We start from the raw sequence: 18,354 nt of genomic DNA on the forward strand, positions 1-18,354 counted from the left end.
TTCGATTCGATTCACGCCGTAATTTGACTGTTCGAAGTATTCAATCTCTCAGAAGATAAAGTCAACGTTTGATTTTTTGGACTCCCAAGGGACTGCAAAATCGTCCGAAAAATCGGGCAGTCTGAAAAAACGAATTCGTGCTTCTTTCGCGGCAGAGGTGGTGGCTTTAATTAATGCCGTTTCGGACCTGAAATTTGGGCAGAATGTCTGAAAAGTAGGACGCCGAAGAGCTTCAGCGTCCGAAATTTAAGATGTTCTTTTGGCGTTTATATGGGACAGATTAGGAACACCGAACTCGAAAGGAGCGTGCCCTTGTCCGCCACATAAGTTTGGCCTTCACAGAAGTTGGGAGAGGAGAAGAGGTTGAGGAAATAGTGCCTTTCCTTTCACACAATAAAGTGTTGTTGACACCACTTTGGTGGCACCAAACCAGGTAAATTCGGTCCCTGCATTGCCTCGTTCTTGATAAGACAACTAGGGGACACCACCCCTCCAGTGCTTCACCAACCTAGCCAGAAGAAACGCTTCCATGTTGCTATTTCATAAGAATGTGCTTAGGGATCCTGTGCAACATTTTTTTCTGTAAGTTCGCTTCGAGTGTCCGAAAAATATTTGAGAAATACTCGAAAAATACATTCTATTCGATTTGCATTCAAACTTTAACATTCGAATTGACTTTGCACCCCATATTTTGCTATTCGCAACAGCTCTACTCTTAACTGAATTAAAGAAAATTTTCCTGACTGAGCTATGGCGAGCGCCAAGAACCATTGATTGCTACTTGTCCCCCCCCCCCCTTCCTCTCTCCTTTCCTCTGGAGGCTAGTTCCAAGGTAATTGAGGGGGGGGGGAAGCAAGCACCTCCTACCACCCCACCCCTTGAATTGGCACTTCTGTGCTCATCCACAGTAAATGGTACAACTGGTTCTTACAGAAAACCTGTCTTATTCTAACTTGTGCCGTCGTCGTCCTAGTAGTAGTAGTAGTAGTAGTAGTAGTAGTAGTAGTAGTAGTAGTAGTAGTAGTAGTAGCAGCAGCCGCAGCAGCAGCAACATTAGTATAGTAGTAGTAGTAGTAGTAGTAGTAGCTGTAGATGTCATGTAGGTCATGTGACCAGAGGGGAAGGGAATAAAGAAATAAAACCAGAATGATGATAATGGTCTTTAAATAAATAGAACAAAATGATTATGACGATGAGGGCTTGTTTTGTACCAAAAATCATGATCATTACAGCTTCGCTGTCGGACGGTTTTCTCGGCATGACACAGGCCGAACATTTCTTTGGGGTGGGGGGGGGGGTGAAGGGGGAGGGGAATCACCTTGAGCTGGTGCTGCACTGTGGACATTCACTCAGCACTGTTTTAGATACTTCTTTCAATCAAGACAGTGAAGTGATGTGCTTTGCAGTGCATTCTTGTTCATGTTTCATTATAACTCTATTACCAGGGCTGTAGAGGTTGACACCATGCTGCTGAATCGCAGTTGCAAATATACAGCATCAAAGCGAATCATGTAACAAAATGTACATGTCTTCTCTTTGCTGCAGAAACTGCGGGTCCGGCTTTTGAGGAGTTTCTCGAGATGCTGGGCCACAAAGTTCGGCTCAAGGGCTTCCAGAACTATCGGGCGGGCCTCGACAACAAGAGTGAGTGCATACGAAACATCAGAACTAGGCGTGTTTTATCAGGGGCACAGGGATGATGATGATGTTGCTTGAACACCATATGTCAGTGTTGAGGAAATGCATGGCTGACAGTGTGCAATTTCGAAGATCTTGCGGTTTCCCGAAGGAGTATAAGTGAAGGGCCAGTGAATTAGTGCAAAAGCTCCAGACCTTTATTGTGAGCTCTAGCTTAACTTTAGAGCTATGCTTTCAATTCCCTGCGCTGTGTCCGCCACGGGTGGTGTAGCGATTACAGTGCTCGGCTGCTGACCCGAAGGTCACGGGTTCGATCCCGCCCGCGGAGGTCACATTTTCAAGGAGGCGAAATGCTAGAGGCCCACGCACTGTGCGATGTTAGTGCACGAGGAAGAACCCCAAGTGGTCAAAATTTTCGGAGCCCTCTACTACGGCATGCCTCACTCATAATCATATTGTGGTTTTGCGCAGACCCCAGATATTATTATTAATTCTCTGAGCTCTGTGCAACTTCACTGAACAAAGAAACCAATTGTCTTAAGGGGGGGACGCGCTTTCGTATCGCGAAAAATGGCAAAAAAATCGATTTTTGAAAATCACATTTTCAGTTTCTGTAGCCCTTTTTATATCCGATTCCAAAATATCTTCACCGAAAACCGCGTAGAAGTGCTATAAAAAATTTGTTGCGCCTACCGAGGTGGCGAAAATTATTGGGGAACTCGCAAAAAAACACTGATTTTCAAAAAATCGTAGCTCCGCAACGACGCCACCAGGGGGGCGCCGATATCTTGGGCTCATCGGAAAAGCGCATTTCTCCGTCTTCAAATTCCCCGCCGCAGCTGGCTCCTCCCTTCGCAAACAAGCGCACAAAAAGCAAATGTTCGAAGGTCGTTTCGAGCCCTCCGATTGGCCGCGTCCGCCATGTTGCCCCAGCGCGCCTCGCCATTGGTCCGATGCTCAGCTCCGGGAGATCGTCGTCTGCAGCTCGTGCGTCTCGAGCTCACGGCTGTCGAAAGTCGCGCTACTTCGTTGCGTGCTCGCATCGCTCTGTGTTCACGGCTCGACGATAACTTTGAACAAGAACTACGTTTTAGTTTGGAGCTACTAGCGGAAGCTCGGTGGGATTACGATGGCGCGCCGCACTCGTAGCGAACATCGCAAACGCGCGTCTCGGACCGACTTTCTAGCGTTGACTCGTCGGATCCGTGGTTGGAGGTTCTGCTTATGCGCACTTCGGACGTCGTGACGAAGATGATCGCAGGACGACTCTTTGTACTCGCGAACACGCCTTACGAACTTTGAAACATCGGGCACCGCGGCCGGCGCGTCTACTGCTCGGAGTCGTCACTAGGCCTAACTCCGCTCACGGCGTCGGCACGCGAGACGAACCTCGAACTTTGCGGGCAAGAGCAACGCGTTAGCGACTCGCGGCAGTGTGCTTCTTCGCAAGGAACGAAGCGCTTCCCCCGCCGGCTTCTCGGTACAGCGGATGGTCATCTTACGCATCGGCAGCGGACCCCACGGCCAAGCTCGTCGCGCAGCGGGCGCGCGTCGGCGTCCCGCAATGCGAGGCCAAACACGTTGCTCGCCTATTTTTCGTCGCCGCACCTAGGCATATTGCGCATCGTCACCGAATGCCGCCACCCAGCACATCGCGTGCTGACTTCCCCGACTATGCGGCCGAGCACTTAGAAGTGAAATAAAGCACTGTTGATGCAATTTAGGCGCTCTTGAAGCCGTGCGTGGTATCGCCGTAAGCGCTCATGAAATCTGAAAAAATAAAAGCCTCGCAGAAAACCGTGTCCGCGACCGGGTGAATGATGACGCGCATCGCAGGCGAGGTTTACAAATTAGCTTGACGAGTGAAACAGGGAGATTAATCATATCTGCCCAGTTCCGTCTTGAATAAACTGCTAAGGAATTCCTATTCCACCAATGCTTGGCCATAACTGCCTGTTATTTAGGAGGAAGTGATAGGTGCCATGATGAGAGCCGCTTTTAGTATCCTATAAAAATGATTCAATGATCAATTGCAATCAAGACTGTTAATTATGTTAATGAGATGATATAAGAAAGCTGGCAAATCATCATAGTACATGACCTACTTGAATTACAATATCTTGTGTTTTGTCATGTCTATTACGCCACTTCGTAACTTCGTTTAAAATTCATGCTACATGTTCTTTGTATATCAGAAAAGGATTTAAGAAAAAAGAAGAAAACAAAGGCACAACCAATGAAAGGCCACATATGCAGGATCCAACCTTATAAAACCCTTAAAGATCACAATCTTCTGTGTTTTAGAGAAGCAAGGCACCTCAAACTAAAGACAGGGCACTCAAGAAAGTGCACATTACGAAGGACTCAAAAGATTACGACCCCAGGGCCTTTTGATGAAGTAATCGTTGGTACAACTTTAAAAGCAGTTTTCTCAAAACAACTTTTCTTGCTTCCTGCTTCGCTTGTTCCGCTGATTCTCACTGACCGCTGGGTCTATTTCAGTTCCGTTTTTGTTCTATATTCCTTGAAGCACAGTTCAGGGCGTGACATTCTTGCTTTTCTGTATGGCATTTTGATAATTAGCAATTTGACGAGTTGCACAAAGCCTCGATGCCTGTTGCGCAGTCACCTCATGAAAAAGGAAACTAAAAAAAAATTTGTTGCAATAAAAAATCTAAGAAGTCACGCCCACAATCAGACATCTTAGAATGCATAGCACTTCGAAGTTTCCTATCGCATTTTTTAAGCGAGTCAGACTCGGAACAAGAGCAGAAGGTGAAATATATTGTAAATCAAAAAAGTTGTAAAGATATATTCATGAAATTTCTACAGTAGCATTAAAACAACATTTCAAATAAGTGTGCCAATTTTCATCAAATCCATGAAGAAATAAGAAAGTTGGTACCGAAAGCCACGTCCCCCCTTAAGCACATTGTTATCTGTGCAGCTGTCCCTTCGTTCCATATGGGTTTGGGTTTCTCCTATGCTCAAAGTGCTTAAGGTTTTTGTGTTCAGTTTTGATTTAAGCTGCGCATATGCTGCAACTAGCACTCTAAAGTGGCGACTGTGCAAGGTTTCAAGGTCGGGTAAATGGTTGGAGTGCGAGGTTTTGATTTTTTTTCTCTCATTCAGCGTGACACTTATGCAAGTAACATCACTTTTTTTCTTTCGTAGCGGACACCACCGGCCTCTACTCGGTGTACTCAACCTATGAGGACTGCGAGATTATGTTCCATGTTTCCACCATGCTTCCATACACACCCAGCAACAGCAGCAGGTCAGTTGCCGTCCCTGTCACGACTCATATTCACACTCATGCCAAACACTGTGCTGTACGCAATTGCAACTGTGCAAAACTAAAACTGCATACTACGAGTTGTAGTATGCCCCATCTTTGCTCCACTACCTTGGTCCATATTGTGATCTATATTTATAGAGGCTCAGATATTGAAGCTCCTATGTTTATTGAGGCGCTGCAGTCTACTGAGCTGCATGTGATTTGAAGAATGTACTCACAAAACTGCATGTTTTGACAACCAGGAGCTGCAGAAGTTCCAATTTGTTGCATTGGTCTTATGCTGGGCAGAAGTGGAAGTTCGTTATATTGAAACTATGAATAATGCACCTTATTGTTCCGAGGTTAAAATTATGTGTTCTACCACATGAAGTTATCCAAAGGGAAACAGTAGAACCCCGCTGATACGTTTTTTTAAGGACCGTAGGAAATAAACGTAAGAGACGGAAACGTAAGAGCCGAAAAATAGGAAAAACGGCAAAATATTTAGCGGTACAGAATTTTATTTCAATTCTTACGAGCAGCACGAAAATTGGCGCGCTCAGCCACAATCTAGTCGATGGACAGAAACGCGGAGCTTAGGACGGCCTTATCCACAGAAATGCAATCAACGTATGTGATTTTTTTAACACCAACAGCTGTAGGCATGAAAGAACTAAGCACACCAATCACGACCGCGCGGCGAGTCCGACGCGAACCGCACGCACGACCATGCGAGCTCCAACCAGCTCGAACTCCTCCCGTTCTCCGACAAATAACGATGATGATTGAGCTACGCCAACGCGATGGCAGAAGTGAATGCCAATCTCGAAGGCTTTGCTTTCGCAAGCAATTACGTCATACACGCCATGTTTGTGCAATGCAAATCTCGGAGGCTATGCTTTTGTCAATAGTAAATGCCAATCTCGAAGGCCTTGCTTTCGCGAGCAGTTACGTCATAGACGTCATCTTTGCAATTTGAATCTCGAAGGCCATGCTTTTGTTTGCATCAATTGAAGATTCTGTTGCTTGCGCCTCTCATGCGGCTAATATTACGGTCAAACGAGGCCAAGCTGCGTGAAAATGCACCATGGCCGCTCTCTTTGGTAGTCACTCGGTCGGCTCCGGGCGCACTTCGCGACGTATCATACGGGAACGGTCCGACAGTTACGACGTAACAGCGGGGTTCCCAATACTTGTATCCTATGGGAGCTATGCCGGGACCGGCGGAAAACGACGTAACAGCCGGGAAAACGCAGCAGTGAGGAACGTAACAGCGGGGTTCTACTGTACTTTGTTACATTGAGAGTTTCATTATATCAAGTTTGTTATAGTGATGCCGAACTATATCAGCTGAAGATCTGGCAACCTCTGAAGCGGTGTGTTCTATTCTTCAGGCCCTCATGTTGAAGGACTGAGAATTAGTACAGTTTCATTATTATAAAATGGCACTACAGAACAAGTGAGATTACAGTTTGGGTCTTTTTTGTGTATCTTCTTATCCAAGGCGCTGTTTCATAATGTTTTCATAATCTATTTATCTGCTTGCTAGAGCAAGTTTTATAACAGTAGCTACAAGCTTTTTCTTCAGTCATATTAGCAAGCTTACAGCTTGGGGGGTCCTTTGACAACACAACTTGTGATAGATTCAGTTGACGAGGAGCATTTTGTGTGCAGCTGCTGCGCAAGCGTCACATCGGCAACGACATCGTCACCCTCGTGTTTCAAGAGCCCCGAGCTCTGCCCTTCACGCCCAAAAACATCCGGTCACACTTCCAGCATGTCTTCATCATCGTGCGCGCCATCGAACCCTGCACCTCCAAGACTCGGTACAGGTCAGTCGCCCGGCTGTATTGCTGGCTTTTTTTTTTTTTTTCATTTATTGGTTACCTCAAAGGCCCTTGATTAAGGAGGTACTTCATGAGGTGTAGGATATAGGCCACATTTGGGCGGTGTTCTTGAGGATAATCGCCAAAGTAAATGATGGCCAGTTGGCAACCTTGGCCAGTTGGGAATTGCCACTTGGGACCCGCCAGTGCAATTGAGATGTCCGTAACAATGGCCTTATCAAGGTGGCATTTCGCAGTGTCATTACTACATACCGTATTTACTCGATTCTACCGTGCCCTCGATTGTAACGGGCACCTGTTTTTCGCGACCAAAAAAAAAAAAAGTAATACATCGATTGTAACGCGCACCCATTTTTCGTGAGAGAAAAGAACAAAAAAAGTCCATGGAGTCAAACTTCGCACATTCAGAAGAACAAGTATTTGGGTTTTAAAGAACTAAAGTTTTAAAAAAAGTAAAAACAAAAGTCAAAAAGCGGGCCTTGCCGATAAAACTGTCACCACTACGGCAGCGATACGAGTCGTAATGGATCAGTCGTCGTCGCTGTCAACGCTCTTTGATTTCGGGAAACCGGCCCTGCTTGGTCCGCTGAAACCTTTTCGTGAAGCTTTGCTGTAAAAAATCTTCTGCTTCTGTTTGCGCCAGTTTCGCACGCACGTTTCGGGAACTCCGAACGACCGCGATGCGGCCCGATTTCCGTCCGTCTCTGCACATGTAATAACTAGAGCTGTGCGAATAGCAAAATTTTGGGTGCGAAGCGAATTCGAATAAAAAATTGAGTGCGAATCGAATAATTTCGAATAATTTTCGAATATTCTCAAACATTTTTCGAATAATTCGAAGTGAAATTACAGAAAAGTTGCAGAGCATCCCTAAGTATGTTCTTGTGAGATAGCAACATGAAAGTGTTTTCTTTCGCGAGGTTGATGAAGCGCTGGTGGGTCTATTTCATAGTTGTCTTTCTTATCAAGAATGAGGCAATGTAGAGGCCGAATTGTCTTTATGTACATGATTTGGTGCAACCAAAGTGTTGCCGACACACTTTACACGTGATAGGCAGAGATGCCATTTCCTCAGCCTCTCCTCCTCTTTCAACTTCTGTGAATGCCCAACTGATATGGCGGACAAGTGTGCTCCCTTCAAGTCCGGAGTTCCAAATCTGCCTCGTAGACGTCGATATATAAGAACATCTGAAATTTTGGATGTTAAAAAGCTTCGGCGTCCATGTTTCAGACTTCCTGCCCAAAATTTCAGGTCCAAAACAGCATTAATTGAGCCCCCAACTCTGCCACATCTTTCATCTCCATATTGGAACCAGCGTTTCTCTTGAGTTAATACATTTGCGACTGTAGCGGAGCTGAAAGGCAGCTTTGCCGCAATACCGGGGTGTGATGAGGTGAAGCATATTGAAAATCTAGGGCCCACTTCCAAACGGACGTTGACTGTCTCTTGGCTAAGTTCGACCGCTTGAAAGGCAGCTTTGCCGCAATACGGGGGTGTGAGGAGGTGACATTATTAAAAATCTAGGGACCACTTCCAATCAGACGTCTCTTGCCTAAGTTCGACCGTAACGGAGCTTGAAAGGCAGCTTTGCCGCAATACGAGAGTGTAATGAGGTGAAGCATATTGAAAATCTGAAGGGGTCACTCTCAACCGGACATTGACTGCATTTGTCTTTGGGAAGTTCGAATAGTAAAATTCAGTGCGAATCGAATCGAATAGCAAACACTATTCGAAAAATATTCGAAATTTCGAATATTCGCACACCCCTAGTAATAACTATTCTTTAAATGCGGCATCGTGGTGCACTCGTCGAGTATTGGAGTCTGCACTTTCATACCGTCGATGCGAACGCAGAACGGTGACAATCTCCTCAGCACACGTACGAGCTGAACAATAAGCAGAAATGGCCGAGGGCGTAGGAGGCGGCCATTTTGAAATGCCGATGGCAATATGATAACCGAGTTTTTTTTTTTTTTTTCGGTACTCGATTTTAACGCGCATGCGATTTTAGACTCGTTTTACCGGAAAAAGTGTGCGTTAGATTCGAGTAAATACGGTACATTCCTACAGCATTAGCTATCCGAAAAGTGTACTAGTGGCAGCCTAACATTGGCACGCTGTGATGGTCATGATGATAAATGTGCGATGATGCTGGTAGATGTAGTTGCGGGCAATAATTGATTTTTATTGCGATAAGCAATTATATGGACAGTCTCAACGGGTTTTTGCCGTTGCCGTCATGTCCCTCCCGTATGAAGTCCAAATGGTAAGATGCCCCCCCGTGCATCGTAGCTCTACCGCGCGTAGAAGCACGCAAGCGGGGGCGACGAACACAGCCGAAGGAGATATCAAACGAGCCAGCCCATCCATCGCTCGGAGGGTGCATGCGATAACATCACTTTGCTCGAGAGGCCTGCCGTCGAAGCAGACAGGAAACGCCCCGCCCGTTTGAACGAGCATGAAAAAACACGAGGGGGGAGGGGGGGAGGGGGTTGTCGCTCGAGCAGCAACTTTGAACTTTGATCTAAGGTGTGGTCGCTGGCGCGCGCGCTATCTCTACAGCCATCACAGTGGGCGGATCATATACCCTTCTACGTGCTGCGCTCTCACGCGAAGTGACTATGCGGAGAGAATCTCTCCCTGGAGCGGCTGTATTCTCTTACACCAGCGATTTGTAGTTTGCGAGATCGGATACAAACAGTTAGCTGCCAGCCTCACTTCGTATAACGCTACAATTTGTTGCTACCGCATTCATTGCTTCGCCCTTGCGGTGAAACTGTGACTTTTTTTCTTTTGATACAATCTCTACTTCATCACCACGGCACGAGCATTATGGGTTCCTTAATTGCTAGTCGAGTATTTTGTAGAATTCTTTGATGAATGCTTACCGACCATATGTTATCCATAGTGGCTGTTCCGAGAATCTACGGAGTAACGTCTATTGCTGAAACATAACTGCAACAGGACCTCAAAAGAACCTGATAGTTGCATTCTTATTTTTGATAACATTTTTGTAATTATGACAGGATGCTGTGCATGTCAGCTGATGGCAATATCGGCAAATTAATACCCTAACAAGTTCAAGATTTTCATCAAACTTTTTAGCTCACAATGGTGTCTAAGAATATATGGGTGGATAGTTAAGGGATGTGCATACTGCATTATGAAAATGCACTTTTTAGTGTTATTCATTGAATGACAGACTTCCACATGTTGGTCGCTGGAAATGTGGACAGGAGCTTTTCCATTTCTCATTACATAGTCGTGACCTGTGGGGGCTACAGTTCAGTAAAAGCCAGGGAAAATTGAGATTACAGTTAAGGCGTTTATTGGACGGCACTCAACCCGAAGGTCGCGAGATCGAATCCCAGCCGTGGCGAACGCATTTTCGATGGAGGCGAAAATGTTTGAGGCCTGTGTACTTAGATTTAGGGGCGTGTTAAGAAACTCCAGGTGGTCTGAATTTCCGGAGTCCTCCACTACGGCGTCCCTCATAATCATATCATGGTTTTGGGATGTTAAACCCCAGATATTATTATTATTATTATTATTGGACGCACTCAGCGGCAATACGCAATGGTGCAGTCAAGGCAAAAGCATGGACTCTCAGAGCGAGTGCCCTTCTTTCAGGAAGAACCGAAGAGGACGACCCACTAGAAGCCACTGGAGAGCGCAACCCATTACACAGTTTCAAGGCTTCGCTACATTACTAATGAAAAAAAAAAAAGAAATTTTTTCAGCTAAAAAGTCATATGCACGTGAGATTATCTGTTCAGAAGTTTAATCAATGTTCCGAAAACTCCTTTTTGTTGCAGCGTTGCCGTGAGTCGATCGAAGAGGTCCCCGTGTTTGGTCCTCCGATCCCCGACGGTGCCACATTCCCTAAGTCCAAGAAGTTCACCGACTTCATTCTGCTAAAGGTATTTATGTACGCTTTATCTTGCTGCAACCTTTTATTTGACGAATGCTTTTCCATTGTGTCCAAAAGCTGAACGCGACCGCAGTGAAGCATGGCTGTGGACACTTGAGCCAGATACTCGTGTCCAAGATGTGGTCGCTTGAGTTCGTGAAAGCCAAAGTTTAGTAAGTGTTCAGTTGTACTAGCTGGTTAGCCTAAATTATGGCTGTTAATTACTGCATTTAATCACTTGATTTGCACGTTTCTTTCCCTTATTGTAGGGCTTCGAAAAGGGCTTGAACAAATTGCTAAAAAATTTTGCAAATCCGGATTATGGTCCGTAAAATATTGAGCTTATTCGGTTCTAGCCAAAAATCCTCCAATAAACTGACGCAGCAATAAATCCGCAGGAGTAACACTCAGACATAGTGACAAACCACCTTCCAAGAATGCTACGCACTTTAAGTAAAGCTACAAATACCTGCTGGGAATACATGGCATAATTATGCACTAAGCACCCAGTACTTACTACAAGACTGTGTATTAGCACACAGTGAATACCACAGACAACTTCTAAGTATGATAGGGAACATCATGGCACAATGGGAGATTGATCTGGCCTTCACCAATGCATATTGGTGCATTTGGAAAGTGATCGGGTACTGTTGCGAAAACTCGCGCCGCTTCATGAAATGTTGTGCCTGCTGCGTTGTGCACGTTGCCTACAACTCCGACTGTTACGTGCCAGGGTGTTTGCTGTACTATATGCCCCATTTGCCTTGGGAATACACGTGCAGTGATGTTTGTACGTTCCTGACACCCTCCCCACCATGCACAGGTGTGGCCAACACAGTGACAGCAAGCTGCTGTAGTTTCTGCAAGCGATGCACACTTGAAGTGGTCTCACATGGTGAACGGTGCTGTGGCAGGCACATTTGGGTTGTCACCTAACAAAAAAGCATGCGGCATGCTTAGAGCAGGACTACGCCGCACTCGCTATTGAACAGATAGCTGAAGGTGTTTATCGTGATAGGGTTGTCGGCAATAAGTCATACTAGCGCGTTCGTCAGCGGCTGCCATTTTGCTTTCGTTCTTTTTGGGTGTTTATCCTCAAAGGCATCGCTGCAATCGCGTGGAAGTCGGAAGGGTTGATCGGCGGGTCTCTGCAATTGCCAAAAAGACTCAAAATCTTTTTGTGTCACATTGTGGCGTCGGTGAGTTGAGGGGTGTCGTTAACTTTTACGCCACAAAAACATCACAATACGCACTAACCACTAAGTGTAGGATGAGCCACTATGCTTAAAGTGGTCATGAGGCTCTATGAGGCTCGATCTGGGATCCTTCGCAGCTATGTTTTAACCGCTAGCACGTTTAAAGTGGGTATGTACAACGAGCTATTACTGCACTTCATTATTTTTAATGCAGCCCGTGTCAAATCGCTTCAGAAAGATGGGAGCTCATTGGAATTTGTTCTGCCGTCATTACCTTTCAGTGATCAACGCAGAGAACGCTGCCCACCGATCTGAAAAGTTTGCCACCATGGCACAGCGGACGCGGCAGGAGTACCTCAAGGACCTCGCAGCCAACTACTCGACCAACACCACACTTGACTCTGGACCTAAATTTTGTGAGTGGTCACCTGGTCCTTTAGAGTACCAAAATCCCGAGCAAGCACCCCCCCCCCTCTTTCGGGACACTTGAACATGCGCCTCCTTCTCTCCTTCCGCCATTTTCACCGTTTCATTCACTGTTTTTATTCGCCAGACGAGGGTGAATAAAAAAAGTGAATGCATGCATGTTCAATAAAGCTAGGCTTGTGCGAATAGTAAATTTTAGGTTCGAAGCGAATAGTGATTTTGGTCGAATAATTTCGAATCGAATTCGAATAGTATATATCACATATATAAAGAAAAACGAGCATATTTGTCAATCCAACCAACCTGCACAACGTTCTTTTAATAATGTAACATGGCATGTGCAAATGTCATTCTTTTTGGTTCAAAAGAAGTGGAAGCAACTTTGAATAGTAGCAGGATTTGGCTTTTGGTAGAATGCAAGTGACAACCTGTAAAATATGTTACATTTTAAAATTTACTACATTTGGAGCATATAAGCCATTAGAACAGTTTTTAAACTTAAAAAATGATGAATCGATGTGAGGGCAATATGTCCATTTAACCTTGAAGTGGGGCTTCGCGGCAGTGCGGATTTTTCCTGGAAAGGTGTATTCACGGTATAGCACTCCTCCACTGCAGTGAAACCACCTTTACAGGAGATTACAACCGGACAGTGTGCATTTTTTTTTTGGAAAGGTGTATTCACGGTATAGCACCGCTCCACGGCAGTGAAATCATCTTTACAGGGGGTAACAAGCGGACTAATATACCCATTCGTTTCATTTCGAATACTTCGAAATTTTCAATAATTTAAATTCGAATCGAAGCGAATTCGAATACTGTATTATTCGTTCGAATATTCGGAGTGCTCGAATATTCGCACAAGCCTAAATAAGCATGTCATTAGAAGCACGGGTGTGCATTCTTATTCTTAGCGTCTCTTCCGCCGCCATCTTGAATTTTGATCCGTGACTGCGCGAGGGCCACCCCTCCAAATCTGTTGGATTATCCTTCACCACATGGGGGGGCGCTTGCTCGGGATTTTACGGTACTTTTAGTGAAGGCCAGTGCTCACGGTTATCTTTGATGAATGTTCAGCAAGTGTACTTTATTTATACCCCATTTTTGTTCTTGATTGTCTGCATTCAAAATAACTTTTTTTTTTTTTACGTGAGCTTTCATAATGGAAGCAGTGCATAGTAAGGAAAGCAGCGTATCGCCATTTGCGCTTCTTGGGAACGCACGTGGCACGTACAGGTCGCAGTAGAGCTCGAAGCCAAGCTATGTGATAATGTTTTGGCTCGTTTTTACGGAAAAAAAAACGCACACGTTGGATTTGAGTACATGCTGAACCTTCAGTGCATGCATGTCGGTGTGACGTCACTAACTTGTCTTTTTTTTTTCTTCACATTTTGACTGCGTTGGTTCAGATGTCTCAAAGTTGGCCGTTAAGTGTCTGACACCATTAAAACTTGGATCATGAGCGTAATTCACTTTTAGCAGTGAAGAACTTTGCAGGCATTGTCAAAATTCATGACATCACGGCAAGTTGGTGCGGGTACCTTGAGACAGCGTCGCCACCTATAATTCCTTATCGCGTTTTCTGACTTGCCAAGTGCCTTCCCACGGCAAGAGTCGTATTGCAAAAGGGTGATCTGCTTAACAAATGTAATAAGTTTTCTGTTTAATGTTCCCTTAATCTTATACATTTTGCTAAGCTTATATCGCTGCACTAAAAGAACATCTTTTCGATGTTCAAACTTAATTGAAATTATTTAAAAAATTGACGTCACATGTCAGCTCTAAGCGTTGCCGAGCTTGTGTCTATTTGTGCGCTGATTTCAACTACACATTCGTTTTTCTAGTACATGATGTAGTTTTAAATATCAAACATTTTATGTGCTTCTTGGGAGCAAGGTTTTCTCTTGAACAGAAAAAGTTGCGAGGTAAATTAGCATATCGGAATAACCTGGGATGAGAACTCTATGCAATAGAATAGAAAAGGCTGTTGTAAACACATTCGAAGAAAGTTCAACATTAAAGGGACACTAAAGAGAAAAACCTTTTTTTTTTCGTATTAGTAAATTAGTCTTTCATAATACCAAAATCTCCACACTTGCCACGAGAAGACGCTTGGTAAGCGAGAAAACGTGCAAAAAGAAAATGTGGGTCGTGACGCCACCTTGAAGATTCCCGCTCCAATCACCGTGAAGTGATAGATTTTTACGGCATCCACTCTGGCCTATGTAGTTCCTATTTGGTAATATGAAGTAAATTATCCGTTGAGGGGGCCAGACTTGTCATACCAAGTTTCAGAAAATTTCGTTGAGCCAGTGCGGCTGAAATATAAATAAAACACGTTGAAATTAGTGACGTCACGTACGGAGATTTCGGCACGAAATCTAAATATGAAACTTTGACCTTGATTTTCTCTTCTATTAATGCATCTATGATGGTGAAAGTGATGACAATAGAGCTTTCAGAGTATGATTAATCCGTTCAAGCTGATTAATTGTTTCACTTTAATGTACCTTTATTGAGTGAGCTGATGTCAAGCTGGAATTTCAGTCACGAAGGTTCAACATTCCATAAAATTTGTTCAAGTGAGCTTAGAACGTCTATTCTTGTTTCTTGTATAGATTATTATGATATGCTGATTTACTTTGAGACTCTGTCAGTTTAGGAAAAAATCTTGCTCCCAAAATTCGTGTGAAATGTTGGATATTTTAAAAACTACAGATTGAACTGGAAAAATAACTGCATACTTGAGATCAGTACACAAATAAACATATCAGCAAGTTTCATAAAAAGTAATCAAGAATTATAAAAAAGTTTTAAAATGCAGTGTCCCACTTAGGGAAGTTTTTGCTGATTTAGTAAAAAACACGGTCACTTCTTTCCGATCTCGATACCACAGATGGATTGTTTCTCAAGCATGGACCGACATTGAGCCTTAGAGAAGGCTCCATGTCCGGGCTGGCTTGGGCCTAGCCTTGCGGACTTTTCATATGTGCAGACATGGGCTAGCAGCAAATACAATGCCATGGAAGCTTTTCGGTGTCACTAGTTTACAGTTTTATATTCTGAAATACTGAAAAATTTTTCTCACTTTTACAAACTTCTTGATTTAGCGAAATCTTTTTTTTGTTTTTTACATATGGAAGCATAAGAAATTTAAGCTTGGCCATCACTTCATTAAATCGAGTTTCAGCATTACAGTAGACTTTCGGTGGACGGAATGGCCGCTTTAACGGAATAACTATCTCTACTACGATTGCTTTCTTACTTTGATTCTGCACCCTGTTCATCTCTCAGTGAAGGGAACTCCGTTAAACGGAACATATTTTCTTACTCCCTTCAGGTTCCGTTTAATGAGAGCCTACTGCACATTAAATAAATTGCTACATCAGTTAACCCATGATGTAATAAATATTCTGGTTCACTATAACCGCACTTTCTATTTTGATGTTGTGCATGCACATTATGAGTTCTGTGGAAAAGCCCACCAGATGGAGGAAGGTAATGGAAGGGGAAATTGGCATCCACTTGTGTGTAGCACAAAGCCACAAAGGAAATCCGCTTGATTTTTCAAAAAAAGGCTTCAGTCTTTTTATCAGCTAGAAGCTTTCTTGACAAGAAATCCATATGGGCTTCCTTTGCGGCTCTGTGGCACGAATGTGTGCATGACAGTTTGTTCGTATCTTGTACTTTTCTTGTTAACATGTGGATTATTTTGTTGACATGCAATTCTTCGTCAAATTTGCAGCCCTTCTGAGCTTCGGATCACGCAAGAAGGAGAGACCGCGGCCTAGGTTTGTGCCGGACGGCTTTGTGCGGGGCGCCATCTCTTGGTCGGTTCAGGTGAGCAGTGTCGTCACCGTGCTAACAGTTACAGCAACAATTTTCACACTCAGTTTGTTTGGATGTGGGGCCAGGAGACATGACACAAATGTATGACTCTTGACGTACTCTTCGCCAACTTTGCTAACTGAAGCCACAATGAATAGTTTTGCATGTGCATTCGAGGAGTTTGCCACATGCTGAGACAATGTAAATGCCTCTGTGACGGCACATCTGAATATACAGTACGAGAGATTTTATGATCACACATTTTGTTTTCAAATTCGTTCGTCCTTCTTCACATGCCCAAACAAATTGGGTGCAGCCATTATTGCTGGAATTGCTGTTCAATTTGACAAATGTACTCGGGTATCGGGTGTGTGAAATGCAATGTGCTTTCTTGTCATGTGTTGCCTGCCTGTCTGCTTCATCTCCATGTTACTTGCTGACCAGGTGGCTTCCTGTTGTTGTTGTTTTTTTGCTTCCGCCCAGCCTTTTCAGTTCAGTCACATGTAACATGCCCTCTTAAAAGCAATGGTTCTTTTGTTGGCGCTTCAACCATGTGTTACCGACAGACAACGTTAAATTTAATTGAAGTGGCATTATTTATTACTTCACAATGCTTCGTTACCAGAGTGGACCTAAACCTCAGTATAACAAGGTTGACAAAATCTGCTTAACTTCAATATATCAAAATTTTGTTCAATTGAAATTCAATTTCTTAGTAAAGTATAGTCACCGAAGGACTCTTTTGACATGGAAAGAGCTGTAAGAATGTTGGATAATCAGGCAGATAAAACAAGCAACTTCATTAATGTTGAAAAAAAAAAAAAAGATTTTGCTGAACCGGAGATCTGGAAACCATGGCTTGACGTTGTGCCGGCGAAGTCCTGTTGACGTGCAGTCCTTATTCCAGATTATTCTGATATGCCGACTTGCTTTGTAACTCTCGCAGTATAGAAAAAATCTTTCTTCTAATGAGGCACATGAAATTATTGATATTTTAAACACAGCATCTTGTACAGAAAAAATAATTGCACATTTGAATTCAGCGCATAAGCTGTGAATGTTTCATAAATAATGGGTCATGGTACAGTGAAACCTCGTTAATACGTACCTGCCGGGAACGCGGCATAACTACGCACTAAACGGTAGTACGCATTAAACACCAAGTACAAATTTGCATCTCCTAGCGTACGCCATCGCCCAAATAAATAGAGTGCCACAGCAAATATTGCCTAAAGTACCCCCGCAAAGCCTTTTCTTCCTGGCACACTCGCACGACCGCCCGATAACGCGTAGTGGCGACGCCGAAGAGCATTTCGAAACTATTGCAGGGTCCCTGATACGTGGTCAACGCAGTGACCGACATAGCGACAGAAGGGACAGTGTGATTCCGCGGTATATGTGTGTGCGTCTAACCGCAATCTGCCACTAAACGAAAACTGACAGTTCCAGTGAAACGCGGTACGGCCGCGTGGAGCCGGGAGCCGATCGTCTCCCGGCTAGTTGTGTGCAGCGCGTCGCCTACTCGGCTCACGCTGTCACTACCGGGCCGCTTGCTGTGCCGCAGCGCGCATTTATCGTGGGAATGTCGTTCGTACCCACTTCGCTCCAGATCATGCACAGATGCGGCGAGTAGCTTGTTCGGTTAACGCAGCGATGACGAGCTTCATGCAAGCGATGCGCACTCGCGATTCTCTAGCGGTCCTGGCAGCGGACGGAGGTGCGTTGTGTGGTCGCCTAATAAAAGTTGCAGTATGGTTACAACCGCGCTACGTGCAGTATCGTACACGTGCGTTTAGTGTGATAGCGTCAATGCAGCGAGGTTTCTCGGCGCCCGCGACCCGCAACGCTAACTACGCAACAGCGATCTGCTTTCGTTTCTACAAAGCGGTGCGCGCCTTATGACGGCTTAGTAGCGTTGCTGTTGGGCTGAAGTTCTTCGACGGGTTGAAGTTCTTCGACCCTACCGAGCATTTGTGCCATTAATTCAACTTCAGCCTTGAAGACGGCGCGCACAACGAAGCGGCCACGGGAAGGCAGCGATCGGCGGCCCAGCGCGTTCAGGTTGTCGCCTATAAAAGCGTGCAGTAGGCTTCAAAAGTAGCGCTGCGCCGCACGCGTGCCCGAGCAGATAGCTGAAGATACTTATTGTGATAAGGTTGTCGGCGATAAGTCATGTCGGCGCGTTCGTCGGTGGCCGCCATCTCGCCTTCGTTCTTTCCCGATGCTTA

The 18,354-nt window shown here is 44.7% G+C and overlaps 1 pseudogene; it reads left to right on the top strand.

Moving 5' to 3' along the window:
- Positions 1 to 18,354, top strand: part of LOC119373796 (signal-induced proliferation-associated 1-like protein 2) — a 114,917-nt pseudogene that overhangs the window by 41,807 nt on the left and 54,756 nt on the right.

This window comes from Rhipicephalus sanguineus, chromosome 11 (genome assembly GCF_013339695.2).
Source record: "Rhipicephalus sanguineus isolate Rsan-2018 chromosome 11, BIME_Rsan_1.4, whole genome shotgun sequence".
In the NCBI taxonomy this organism is placed as follows: Eukaryota; Metazoa; Arthropoda; class Arachnida; order Ixodida; family Ixodidae; genus Rhipicephalus; species Rhipicephalus sanguineus.